This window comes from Chlorocebus sabaeus, chromosome 21, assembly GCF_047675955.1.
Source record: "Chlorocebus sabaeus isolate Y175 chromosome 21, mChlSab1.0.hap1, whole genome shotgun sequence".
Classification (NCBI taxonomy): Eukaryota; Metazoa; Chordata; class Mammalia; order Primates; family Cercopithecidae; genus Chlorocebus; species Chlorocebus sabaeus.
This window is the reverse complement of record NC_132924.1, coordinates 20,808,029-20,822,227: the sequence shown is the minus strand read 5'-3', so window position 1 is coordinate 20,822,227 and position 14,199 is coordinate 20,808,029.

Sequence of the window (14,199 nt, the reverse complement as noted above, 5' to 3'; positions counted from 1 at the left end):
GTGGGAAGAATGAGAAATAGTCTACTAAGAAAAATGGGGACTGAGAATGGGATGTTAACTGGAGGGAATGTCTGAATTCAGGCTGCTAGAATAAGGTACCATAGATGGTGGCTTATAAACAGTAGAAACTGATTTATCATAGTTTTGGAGCCTGAAAGTCTGGCATCAGTGTGCTGGTATGGTCCAGTTCTGGTGAGGGCCCTGCAGACTGTGGGCTTCTTTTGTATCTTCACCTGCTGTTACTAGGGTGAGAGAGAACTCTGGTTTTTTTTTTTTTTTTTTTTTTTTTTTTTTTTTTTTTTTTATAAGGACACTAATCCGATGCATAAGGGCTCCACCCTCATGACAATTACTTCCTAACAACTCCATCTTCTAATACCATCACATTGGTGGTGAGGCTTTCAATGTATACATTTTGGGAGGACACATTTAGCACCCAACAGGGATGTAGCTTCCAGGCACGAATCATTTAAAGTTGCATGTTTGTCTGTTGACAGCAGGAATACAGTAGAGAGAAAGAATTTGATGATTTAGCCAAGGCAGTAACCAAGTCTTTGAAAAGACAAGACTGCATGAGAGCTGGGTGCAAAATTGGAACGGTCACCTTCTCATGAGAACTGTGAATTTTTTTGTTTGTTTATTTTGAGAGTCTTGCTCTGTTGCCCAGGCTGGAGTGCAGTGGTATGATCTCAGCTCACTACAACCTCTGCCTCTTGGGTGCAAGTGATTCTCCTGCCTCAGCCTCCTGAGTAGCTGGGACTACAGGCACACACCATTACGCTTGGCTAATTTTTGTATTATTAGTACAGATGGGGTTTCACTATGTTGTTCAGGCTGGTCTCAAACTCCCAACCTCAAGTGATCCACCTGCCTTGGCCTCCCAAAGTGCTGGGATTACAGGCATGAGACACTGTGCCTTGTGGAGAATGGGAACTTTATTCCTTATCAAAAGACAGAGGACAGAGAACAAGCAGGTCAGTAAATATGGTGGAGAAGAGGTGAAAAAGCTCCTAGCTGATTGTTTACTTTCTCAGCAATGAGGCACGGCCATCAGTTGAGGGTGAGGGTTGCAAGGATGTATAAGATAGGACAGAAGGGTGAGAAATCATTGTTTGGGAGAGCCTAAACATGAAGATGAAAAGGAAACCCAAGGAGGGCTGCCTGGCATGATTGAGTGTCTATTTTAGATTTAACAATATGAAATTTAGAAGACCAGTCAGCATAGTTGGGTTTTTGTCCAGCAATGTTTAGCTGCACTGGGGCAAAAGTCTTGGTTGCTATTTGGCATATATTTAACGCTTATTAGGTGTCAGACACTTTCTGAAGTACTTTAGAAGTCTTATTTGTTTCTCGCAACTGCTTTATGATGTATGTGCTATTATTATAGGTGAGGAAAATGAAATAGGGACAGCTTGAAAGGGCTGGGGCCTGTTACAGATCCTGGCAATTAGACTCAAAAGACCACATAATTCACGCCTCATGGGCTGTTACTAGGACAGATGAGTCAATGGTATATAAAGCATCTAGCACAGTGCCCTGCCCATAGGACGCATTCAATGAATGCTAGCTATGAATAGCAGTATTTAGGAAATGATATTATCTACCACATAGAGTTTTATAAAGTTTAAGAAAGATGAAATGTGTGTAATTCTGAGCCTAGCACCTGGAACTTAATAAATGTCGGTGCGTTTCTTTTCTGTACTTCCCCCACCAACCTACATAATATTCTGACATCTAAGTCCTTAGTCATTTGATTGCTAAGAACTGTGTTGCGATGGGAGACCACTAGGTGGCGCCACCAAAGAGCAAGCCTGTTCCATTTACCTTCAGATTTAACTCAGATACAGGTGGGCGAGCAGAAGCTGGACCTTGACAACCAAAAGAAGAATTGTCATAAATAAATAAACAGATGGATAGAGAGAGGGATAGGGTTGCATTTAAAGCATATATTTGGGTAAGCAAATAAAACAAAGAGCATGTATATCCAAAGAGACTCTGTTAATTAGATAGGCAGGCGACAAGGGCCAATGCAAATTTCCTGTGCTTGCAAGCTAAATAAAACAGAAATCTTGCCTACTTTCTCAAAACCAAGCTATACTCCCAAACTGTTAAATCCATGCATCAGACAAAATTTCTAACGGTGGCATGGGCATATGTCTCTCTATTTCCTTTTCCTACCTCCAGCACAGGTAATGGAGACTTCAGCCCAGCCCAACTTATAATTTGATAGCCATCTCTCTAGCTGCCAACCCCATCCAAGATCAACAAATGAAAACACCTAGTGTTCCAAGCAATGCTGCCTCATACGGAGACAATCCCAGGTATCCTTTGTGCAACACTTACATTCCAGGAGGTTCTCTCTGAATGACAAAGGTCAGAAACAGAATAGCCCAGGCATGCTTTTCTTATCTGTCTTTTCCTAGGAGCAGTGATGTAATGTGATTGAAATCTCTTGCCTGTTTAATTGTGTCATCATCCATAGCTGTATGGCTCTACCGTATTCTGGAAAAGGTATAGATACAATTAAAATAAAAATCCATCCCACCACATTATCATGGCCTTGGGGTACATTTTCCAACTTCCACCCTCCCCATCCCTGGGCATCTTTCTATTGCTTCCTGGATCGCCCCACTAAGGACATATGTATCTGCTTGTAGCCAGTGCAACTGAGCTCCCCAAACACAGATTCCCATGAAAACCGAACAAAAGAGGAGGGAGAGGCAGAGCATGTTAAATGTCTCATTAGGCCTTCTGTCTGATTCTCATTAGATTCACTGACTGCTTCTCATTAGGCCCATTGCCTCAACTTCTTTCAGGCCCTGAATATGTAGGCCAGTGCTTATTGTCATGGTCGGTCGAGAAGATCCATTTCATTTTTTCATAAATTGAATGTGGCTTCTGAACAGTCCCAGGCAATTTCTTTTGGCAAAGTGAAGGCAGGCGTATTGTTGTTATTTGCTATTTTTTGAGCAATCCTAAGCAGGGTGGGCAGAAGAAATGATTTAAAAGACCCAGCACAAAAACTTCAAACACTGCTGCAGAACTGGAGCACTGGGAGACACACTGTTGCAGCCAAGAGGCCAGCATCATGTGCAGACATCTGCAATGGGACATCATGGGCACAATCACAAATACCACCAGGTTCAGAGAGGAACTGCTATGGCTCTAACAAGATGCCCACTGGGCAGGCTATGGAAGAGAATAGCTATCAGGGACATCAGTCAGTTGCAACTCCTGTCCTCCCTGCCATTTGAAAACATGTACCCAGTGTTTTGAATTAAGAGTCAAATAATCACATAGAAAAGTTATTGTACCGTCAAATATTCTACAAATTATGGGTATAATACACTACCTTTGTGGAAAAAAAATAACTGACGTCTCAATATTCTTCTCATTGAAACAAGCAACTGATCCCTTCCCCTGGGAAGAAAGCTCCCAAGATATGGCAGGAAGCTAATGGAACTTAGAGACAATATGTTTATTGTGACATCGGTGGACTTGGCCCTGAAGAAGCACACAAAATACATATTTGCAATGGAAAAAGTAAACGTTAATGAGCATTTGCCCCCAAAATGGTAAACAACTGCATACTTCCTATGCTGTCTCTTTGCCATTGTTTGCTGTCTTGGTGCTTGAGTTTCTCTCCTGGGTGCATGTGATGTGCGTCTAACATGACTTTCAGAGTCATCCGGTGCCTAGAATCAGAGAGGTGATTTTCATAAGGAATTATTTTTAAAATTTTCCCGGACAGTGAAGTTTGAGGGAGGAGATTTAGTACCCTTTAGAAAGCCAGTGTTTCCCCCTGAAGGTATGCTCTGTGTTTGATATAGACCTATCAAAGCAAGTCAGGCTGCCCAAGAAACACTTTTCTGAAATTGAATGTTAATATCAGATTGGAAACTTTCTCCCTGCCCCATCCCCCCACCCATGAGGGAGAAAAGAGGTGTCTCCATATAAAGTCTTCTCCATCAGGAAGCAATGCGGGTATTCCCCAAGGAAGGAGAAGGGCCATGACTCACTGAGGAGGTCCAGGGTGTGGTTTCTTTTAGACAAGCTCCAGCTGTTCCATAAGCTGGAAAGACATGGCAACTTCTCCTTTGTGGGTTTTGTTCAAGTTTGTAATGTCCCATTTTGAGGTAGCATTGGAATCCTCTTTTTACCCTGTGATGTGGGAAGAATTTCCATCTGGGTACATGACTGTTATCAATGAGGTTACCTGTGTTTAGGTTTGTTGCCTTTGTATCAGGCTATGTGGTCAGCCTCATAAGGACCTACGTGAAGATCAGGGCATAGAACTTGCTGTTAGGAAAGGGTATGGTCATTCCAAAGATGCTTCTATGCTGATTTTCCTCACCCCCAATACTGACATCTAAGTCCGTTTCCCCATCCTTGGTGAGTGGCCCTCAACCTTGCATAAGTACTCCCACTTCAGGGAACTTGACCTTCGAGCATTCCAGGAAATGTGTATCCCAGATTGCAACGTTCATTCACAACATTCCCAAACAAAACTTGTTTTTCTCCCAGTTGGCTTGAGGAATATACTGTTTTGTGAAGCCCTTCTAAGATGGCAGGTTTCCGTGCATTAATAAATATCTGAAAGAGACACGCTTATTGATGCCTGGGAGACATGACTGTGGAGATGACATAAAAATTTTGGCTCCAAAACTTTTCAGTAAAAAGCCCAGTTCAGAGACAGGCTAGAACAATGGGCTGAAAATGATCTTGGCCTTTCAAGTGCTTTATCCTATCCAAAGTTTCAGCGCGAGAACCTGATCTCCCAGAAAGTATTTCTTTTATTGCCAGCCGTAGAGAATCACTGACAAAACTAATTAAAGAATTTGAACCTCATTTCCTCTTTCATTAGCTGACCCTCAACCAGGGGCTGGACTCCAAACAAAGGCGCTCTGAGCCAACAAGATATAGAATGTGAGGCTCTCACCAGGGTAAAGAGGGTTGCATGCTCTCATTCTCCTCTTTGAAAGAGCTACTTGAGTGCAAAATACCTTGCCCTTTTTTTTTTTTTTTTATAATGGAAAAAGCTTTGGGTTGCCATCAGAAATAATGAAGTTTGAAGTTCCTGAAAGTTATTCATTTATTGGACTTGACTTTCCACCCTTCCTTTGAATTCCAGGAGCCAGGTCAAGACAGTAAGTTCTCATGGAAAATTAAGCACTTTTGCAAAGGTGCTTAAAGAAATATGCTTGTTTCAGGTTTCAGACTCTCAAGGGGATGGTGTTCATTGATTTCCAGGCTTAAGACAACGATAAAGACTTCCAGATATGAATGAGCTTATATGGAATCCAGCCAGTCTACCTGAAAGGCCTGTTGTAAAATACTTGGTTCTGTCTTGGATATTCACCTTTCTCCTTCTTGACTTTTTTTCTTCCGCATTTTAAGATTCATAATTTGGCAGTCATCACGATGATTACATAGAATGGCATTTATTGATTGAATACCTTGGCCGATTGAAGAATAACTATTTGAAGATTGTGAAATGATTTCTGTAAGTTACGTGATTATCCACTGAAGTGATGGGCTCTATTACAGCATATATCTTTGTTACTTGGTTATGAAGCTGACATAAATTTAAAGAAGAGGGGCCTCAGGTTTCTGGAAAAAATTTTGATTTTATTAATATGGAAAAATCTTAAGCTTAGAGATTCAGTTTTTTTTTTTTAATTAAGGAGTGGAAACAAATCCTATTTTATTTTAAAAATATATTTATTTCCATTTTAACTTTGATGATAATAAAACAAAGATTGTGGTATAAGAGTCATCATTCAAAAATAAAGGATGGGTCTCCTTTCTCAAGTGGCACCCTGACCTACTTAATATTACACTACTGGTTGGTCTGCATGATCCTGTTTGATCAAGTGAGATGGCCCTCACTGAACAGCCTTTTCCAAAAGCATTTTACAACAAGTCGAGGCCTCCTTAATCCAGAGTAAAGCTAGGGATATACAAGAGTGGCAAAATGTAAACAAGGGGAGACCCAAGAATACACCCAGCACGGGAGCTAATGACTTCCTCTCTGATTTTGGCCAAGAGTATTGTTCCTGCTGTGTGCACGCCTTAGAATATCACCCAGGGAACCGGATGCAATGCTTTGGCACTTCATTTAATTCCTCTGCTCTGGAGACCCAGTCACCAATGCCAGATAGATTCCCTTGCAAGTGATCGAATACTTAGCCTTGAACTTTTGGTGAAAGATTTAATGTGGGATAATCAATGAGTGAAGCTACATTATGCAATCCCACAAATATGCAAAAAATAAGAAAAAGAAAGGGGAAATTAACATTCTTGGATTATTTGACCATGAGAACATGGAATTTGCTTTAAGTGAAAGCTTCTATGACAATGGAATCTTGAAGGAATTACAATTGAAATAAAAAAAAAAAGAATTAAATGGTCTTATGTATTTTTTTTTAAATCGTTGTGTTCAATTGTGCTATGTAGAATCCACAGTTTTCTCTTCCCTTAACAAAATCTTGGGTGTATTCCATAACTTCCTGGTCACATTTGGTAATTAAAACTTAGTGTGGCTTAATTTAAACCCTTAATTGCATATCCAATTTAAAGCTAGAGCTGTGACTCTGGCTGCTTAGAAAGAGGGTGGGGGGCAAAATCTGGCTGTGGAGCAATGCTATCCTCCCCCTCCTCTAGACCCAGCTTTTCTGGGGAGCCTGAAGGAGGGCTGGGGGATGTACAGAAATCCTTTCTTAAATGGCCACTTGCCCGTGGGAGGGAGGCGCCCCTGGGCACTGTTCTGATTTTTCCTGGTTCCATTTCCCTCTAGGAGTTTCCATGCAAGTGCTGTATGTGTTTTTAAGCTTTCCCCTACCCCACCCTCCCAAACACAGCCTTGTCTGCCATCAGCCCTGGGAGGGCATCTCAGGTCTCCACTCGGTGGACCCTGGAGGAACCTCCTGACTCCAGCACCTCCTCTCACATCCGGGTTTCTTCTAGTGGGGACAACGAAAGGTCACAGTCTGATTTCATGTCCTCTGAGCACAGAAGAAAACTAGGTGGGTTGGGGATCACCCTCCCTTTCCCCAGGAATTGCTACCACAGTCCCTCCAAGTCGGCACCCATGCCTTGGGAAATTCCTAGTCTGAAAGCAGGCCACAGCTTGCATGTTCCTCTCTGCCTGTATCGCACCTCGAGGCTCCACATCTTCCATGGAGACATCTTGAGTCTGCCAGCTCTGGAAGCTTGGGAGGCCTCCCAGTGGGGAATGAGATGCCATTTTCCCTGAATTGCAAGTTTCCCCCAGTCACTAGGAATGATGCTGCTGGAGGGCAAATGCGCCCTCCCCTGGGCCTGTCTCATGCACACATCTCCTGCCATCTTCTCTTGACTGGGGAGGACCTGGCAGGATGCAGCGGTGCTTGTTGGCAGTGGGACCTCCCTGCTGCCTCGTGGTCACCCGAAGGGATGGTGTCTGGTCCCAATGCATGGTGGCTTCTTGATGGGTCTTGCGAGAATATGACGATATCTCTGTTTCCAGTAGTATTGAATATCCTGTCGTATGAGCAAAAAAGGGACATGGCTTAAAAGTGACTTATTTGGGGGAAAATATAGTTCTAAAAAATGCGATTTAGCTGGTTATGGTGGATCATGCCTTAATCCAAGAGCGCTGGAAAGCTGAGGTGAGAGAATGGCTTCAGCCCAGAAGTTCAAGGTTACAATGAGCTATGACAGTGCCACTGTACTGCAGCCTGGATGACAATATCTCTCTAAAGAAAAAAAAAAAAAAAAAGCAACTTGTATGTTAAATGATGGGCAATGGAATGAAAGATTCGATTTCACAGTCTACGAATCTATGTTAATTGTTAATTCTCAAAATGATTTTTATACCTAGGGCTCAATAAATAAAATGTTTCTTCATAAAAATTAGAGGAAGGAGACTGAACTGAGCTTAGATTCCCAAATCATAGGCCCAGTGCCACAGGACAGGTAAAGCCATGGAGATATACAGTATATCATATGCCCACTTGCTTAGAATCTTCATGTGAATTTGGTTGCTAACTTAGAGCACTGGGTCACTGGGTCCATCTACATATCCATCCACCATCCATCCTTCCTTCCATCCACCATCCATCCTTCCTTCCATCCACCATCCATCCTTCCTTCCATCTACTATCCATCCTTCCTTCCATCCACCCACCCATTCATCCATCTCAGCTTCCTGATTCTTGTCCCTTGAAAGCTATAATACAGTGTTTTCATTATGTGGATTGACTTTTAACAAGTACCCTAGATGTGTCTGATTTAAGTTTGAGAAACTCTGGGCTGTACTGAAGACTGCAGAAAAGTACCATCTCATCAATGAAATCAGTGATTGGTCTCTTCGGTGATATTTTCCCAGGCATGACTGGCCTCACAAAGAACCTTCCCTTGAGATATGTGCTGTATTCACATGCAAACTTTGATGTGCGCATCTCAACCAAGTTAGCCTACATGTGTTTGTGCCAGATGTGGACTATTTTGTAAAATGAATTCAGAGAGATGGAGAGTTCAGATAAAGAGGAAGCTTGCTCCCTGCCCTCTAACCTCACACCACCCAGCAGAACTTTTTCTTCACCATCTGGAATTTTTGTTTGTTCATTTATTGCTCATTATCCACCTTCCCAAACCTGAATGTAAACTATGATATTAAGTACATTCATTGCTTGTTCACAGTGGAGCCCCAGCACCTGGCTTAGATAACAACACATAGGAACCACTGCTACTGTTACTGTTAATGACTCAATGAGCCACGTAGATAGACATGAGTAAAACACAAGCTTTGCCCACATAATTGGAGACATTGAGGTGAAGTAGGGATCATAGTGGAGTAAAAAACTGGATAGGATTAGTTTGGGAAACATTTCTAGGAGTGAAATCTGAGAAGCCTTCTGAAAGACATAGAGAATGATAGGTAGGAACTTGTTCCTTCTCTGTAGACCAGTTCAGGCAAAGGCCTTGAAGCGGAAATTGAGAAACTGGTTCTGAAAAACAAGAAGCACAGCCTGGCTGGAGCAGAGGGACCTTGGAGAGGAGAAGTCACAAATGAGAGTGGCCATAGGGTGGTGTTGGGTGAAGGAGAGTTTGAGGGAAATGGTCAGAAGTTTATATTTGGTCCAGATGGTAATAGCAAGCCACCGGAGGGCCATGTTTACACATTTTCAAAATCCAATTAGGATACCACATGTTTTTGTGCTCTAATCACCCATTTTGGACCCATTAAATAAATTAGTTGAAAGAGAAAAACAAAGAAAAAAATAAAACGATGTGTCATTTGATAGCATTAGGAAATCATGGGATAAATGTATTAAATTGGAATGTTTGACCTGGAATGAAATTAATCCAAATATGGTCTTGATGACTGAGTGTCAAACTGAGCCAGGCCCACAGCTGATGTTTGAAAATATGAATGATTAAGAAACAAACAAACAAACAAACAAAAAGAAATGATGGTGGTTTGGGTGAGGAAAATAGGCATGTCTTTCCCTTTGAAGGGTTTGGACATTCATTTACTGAGGGCAGAAGCCTAGACTTGCTGATTTCTCATGCTTGATTCCAAGCTCTAGATTATGACAGTTCTATAAGAACCCTGTTTGACACGCATAAGGAGGAAGCAGCTGTTTCAGTGGAATTCCCTCTGGAGAGGAAGTCCAGCCATCCAGATGGGATGAGGCAGAGGGAGGCGGATAGAAGAGCAAGCAGGCGCTGGGAAGAGGGGAGCTCTACAAGCCTGGGGTTTGGTGTGTACCCACTGTACATCCTTTCCTTAGCCTTAGCTACACATTAGAACATGCAGAAAAGATAGTAGAAGACAAAAGGGAAGTGAGAGGATGGACACAGATGCTGCTTTATTGGGAGAAAGTAATAATCTTCGTCTCTTCTGCTAGTATGATTTATTTCTTAGTGCCCCCACTATTCAGTGTGATACCCCAACTGGGGTATCCCCCAACCTCTAGGGGAGCTTGTTAGAAATGCAGAAACTCAGACCATACCCCATACTTACTAAATAAGAATCTGATTTAACAATATTTCCCAAGTGTTTCATAAGTGACTGAAGTTTGAGAAGCACTGTGTTAGAGTTTGGAGCAAACTGCATAAAATAAAACTCAAGGTGAGAAAAAGTTGGAGAATTATAATCCCACAGGGCAGAAAACAGTGTAAATCATCCCATCTCCCTCCCAGTGGAACTGGATAGGTTATAGAAATTACTACAGACCTACCCACATATATTCAACCATAGAAACTCTTGATTCACAGGTGTACACTTTCGTATACAGATAGATGCCACTGGGAATGCACTGGTGGGAAAATTCCTGCTGTTCCAACCCCAAATCAGCTTGTTTTTTTCTTTACCCTGTGGCTTTGGAGCTACCGTCTTTTCTCTCAATCACACCCAGTTCCTTTCATCGGTGGTGTTTTATGTTCTTTCTCTGTTTCACTTCATATTCCATACTTGCATCTTTCTCGAGTGCAGCCCCAGCTAAACCAATAACTGGGGAAGCCAAATGGAGACAGTTTGAACTGGAATCATTTGCCATTCAGCTGGAAAAATAATGATTCCCCAGTTTCTCAAGTGTGGAAATTTCCCGGAACCAGCCTTTTCCCAGGGCCTATGGACCCTCCCTCATTAGTTCCGGTGAACTCTCCCTCCCTCTGTGTCTTTGCTCATACTCCTCATGAGGCTCCAGGCTTGATTAGCTCACGCTCCCCTGTGCTTCTTTTCCATCACAGCTCAAGCTCACTGCCTTTCTTTGCAGCATTTAACCTCTGTGAAGAGCCGTGAACTATAATGGCTAAAGGCAGTGTTTCAGTGTCTGGTGGGTCTGAGTTTCAACCCAGCTCTACTGCTCTGTGATCCTGGTCAAGCTACTCAGTCTCCAGGAACTGAAGTTTCTTAACCTGTAAAATAGGAACAATAATAGCAGCTGCATGGAAATTTGTCATGATCAAAGAGACTCTGTTACCTAAAGCAGTCAGCACCATACTTGCAGATAGCAAGTGCCCCAGAAATGATCAATGGTAGCTATTTGAGGCCTCCATGGTAAATTCATTAGGTAATCTTGGCTTATAAAAAACCTGAGTAGATCCAAGTGCCTCATTTATATTGTGATTACTTCAGTTCTCTCTAGACAGCGCTGCCCTAAGATTCATGGACGTTTTAGGTGAAGAGACTGCCACCCACACATTTAATTACACTAATGTTTTATCCAGAGAAACAAAAAAAAAAAAAAATTAAAATGAAGCAGAAGAATGCAAAAATCAGAAAATTATGGTGATAATGCTATGAGTATATTTTTTGACTCTCAGAATCTATCATGAAAATTCTACATGAAAAGCAACATATTTTGACCTTGTTTAAATAGTTCCACATTCAGAACTCTTGTAAAGGTCTGTGTAAGTGAATTACATGGTTGCCAGCACAACACCATCTGCAAGTCACCTTTAATAATCCAAGTAAGGAAACTCTGATTTAAATATATAGATATATTATATATCATTAATTATATATGCATATATAATTTTTAAAATAAGAAGTCCACTTATGTGTTTGCGGAAAGTTTTGTCCCACACACTCTGCTGTGCTCCTTCAGAACAATGATAAATACAAATGGCATTTCACTTCAAACTGCGGAAATAATCCATGATTTCTGTTCCTTTGGCTGACCAGTCATTTATCACAGGTCATTTACATAGATCTGGATGGCTTGGTAAACTAATCACTGAGCTCTTTCATGTGGTACCGCGTTCTTCTTAGTACATCATGTAAAATTAGTTTGATGATTTCAGTTCCTTCTCTTGGGATCCATAACCCCATTCACAGACGAACAAAAAACAATTTGGCTGAACTCACCAGCCCGGGTCCAAAGAAAGGGACAGTTGTGTCTTGATGTTGGATTCATTGACAGCCAGTGAGTCAGTTCTGACTCCTGAGAAGGAGCATTGGCCGAAGACATAGACGAAAATATAGTAACAAAAACAGTGGTGTCCACATGTTCATTTGAATGTGCATAAGTGTGCAGGTGTCTGTGTATGTGCATCTAAGTGTGTATTATCTATGGCTGTATATGCATTTTGTGGGTGTGTGCATGTGACTGTAGTGAATGGGTTGATTTAGGAGGGCAAATATTGTGACACATTCCAAGTGGCTACCTCATAAAGTTTTGATTAGGACACATTTTAGTTGTTGCTGTTGTTGTTGTTGTTTTTGGAAAAGAAACATTGAGTTTTGATTTTTTTTCACTAATTTATTTCTCTTCCTAATCTCTCATGACAATATTTCAGGTCCCACATGCAGATAACTGGAGCATATATTATATGAAATTAGTTTGATTGTGTCAATTTTCAATTTGGGGAACCATAACCCGATTCCAAGATAAACCAAAACAATTAGACGGAACCCACAAACCTGGGTTCACACACAGGGACAATTTTGACTCAATTCGGTGACAGTGAGAGTCCATTATGGCTTCTGAGAAGGAGGCTTTGGCTGGAGAAACAGATAATAAGATTCTTAAAATAGTGTGTCATACAAAGTACCAATGCTCATTTTCTTGTTTTGATACTGCACTATAGTTACGGAAGATGAAACCACTGAGGTGGAGTGGGGGAGGGTATGTGACCTCTCTGCTCTATCTTTGCAACTTCATGTGAATCTATTTCAAAATGGTTTTACATGAGAATGTTGTATATATCCGTGTATGCATGGCTGTGTGTGTCTGTGGTGAATGGACTAGATTCAGTATGACAATTATTCCCCTGAAACTTTCAGTGACTACTTCATAAAAGTTTGATCATGACAGGTATTAGTTACTTAAAAAAAGAAATCTCGAAGTTAGATATTTTTATTAATTTATTCACCACCTCCTCCTTCTTCAATTTCACATTGGATTTAAAAAGTGAGAAGGGGCCTATTATAATCAAATAGCACAATTTTCTTACTGGAAAGAACATGATAAATATTGAACAAGATCTAAGAAGGGTAAAAGACTCGCAGGCCCTCGTGGTGAGTCCCAACTGAGGACTTGGAGATGTGAGGGTCAGCCTGGAGCTGTGGATCACCAATGCTCCTTCTCAGAAGAGGCATCAAATTCAACATTGAGCCAAGTCGTCAGTCTCAATTACTAAGGGGATGGTTTTTAAACACGGAAAAGAAAACTTGGGAGCACAATGAAGCAACATGGGATCCCTAAGAAAAAAATTACTAAATTTCCCAAATTTCTCCCTTTTTGTTTGTTGTTATTAGATTTATTTTACCAATATATTGAGGAATATGGCAAACATAATTCATGAGGGGCCTGACAAAGCATTTACAGCATCTAGATGAATAGGCTGGGGAAATTGAGAATGATCAAATAGAAAGCATGCAGCATATGGATGACACATGGATGGCATACCCTGGAAAACCATTCATGTTCCAATACATTACCTGAGAATTATGACCTTTTTAAAACAAAAAGAAAAGTATGATTGCAGGCAGAACTTTTGAATTAGAGATGAGATATAATTATAGGCAGGAGATATTGGTGTGAATCACTGACAAAGAGATAACTTTCCCTCTCCATAGTCCAGTGGTCGTAGGAAGAGTCAGAACTGAAAAGAGGAATGGTGGAACAGAAGCAGAGATCAAAGAAGAGGCTTCATTTCAGGAAATAGATGGAGTAATTCACAGCAGAGTGAATGGGGACACTTGGTATTTACTTTGCATTGGTTAGTTGACGATGGTGATGATGATGATAATGTATACATGCGTGTTATTTGTACACATGTTAATTTTAAGCAATTAATTGAGTGAAATAAATTAGAATAAGCTGTTTCTTTAAGTGATCATGAGCAGAGGTTTTCAAACTTGGCAGATCATTACCTGCCCTCATATTTTAAAAATAAAGATTCCCAGGCCCTACTCCAGACCCTGTACACCAGAATCTTTGAAAGTATGGCCCTAAATTCTAATATTTGGAAGTATAGCCCTACACTCTGTATTTTTAACAGCTTGCAAGGTGATTCTTCATATTACCTTGGCTTGTAGAATGAGGTAGAAATGAATGAATGTTTCAGTTCTCTACCCTTCAAATGATAACCGGCATCAGGCTATATGTAGTCAACTGCACTGAGGTAATGCAGCTTTCTATAGGAGGTTCTGGTAGAGCCTTTCAGACAATGAGCAGACGCAGTGTGGGCTCTTCCCACAGTGTG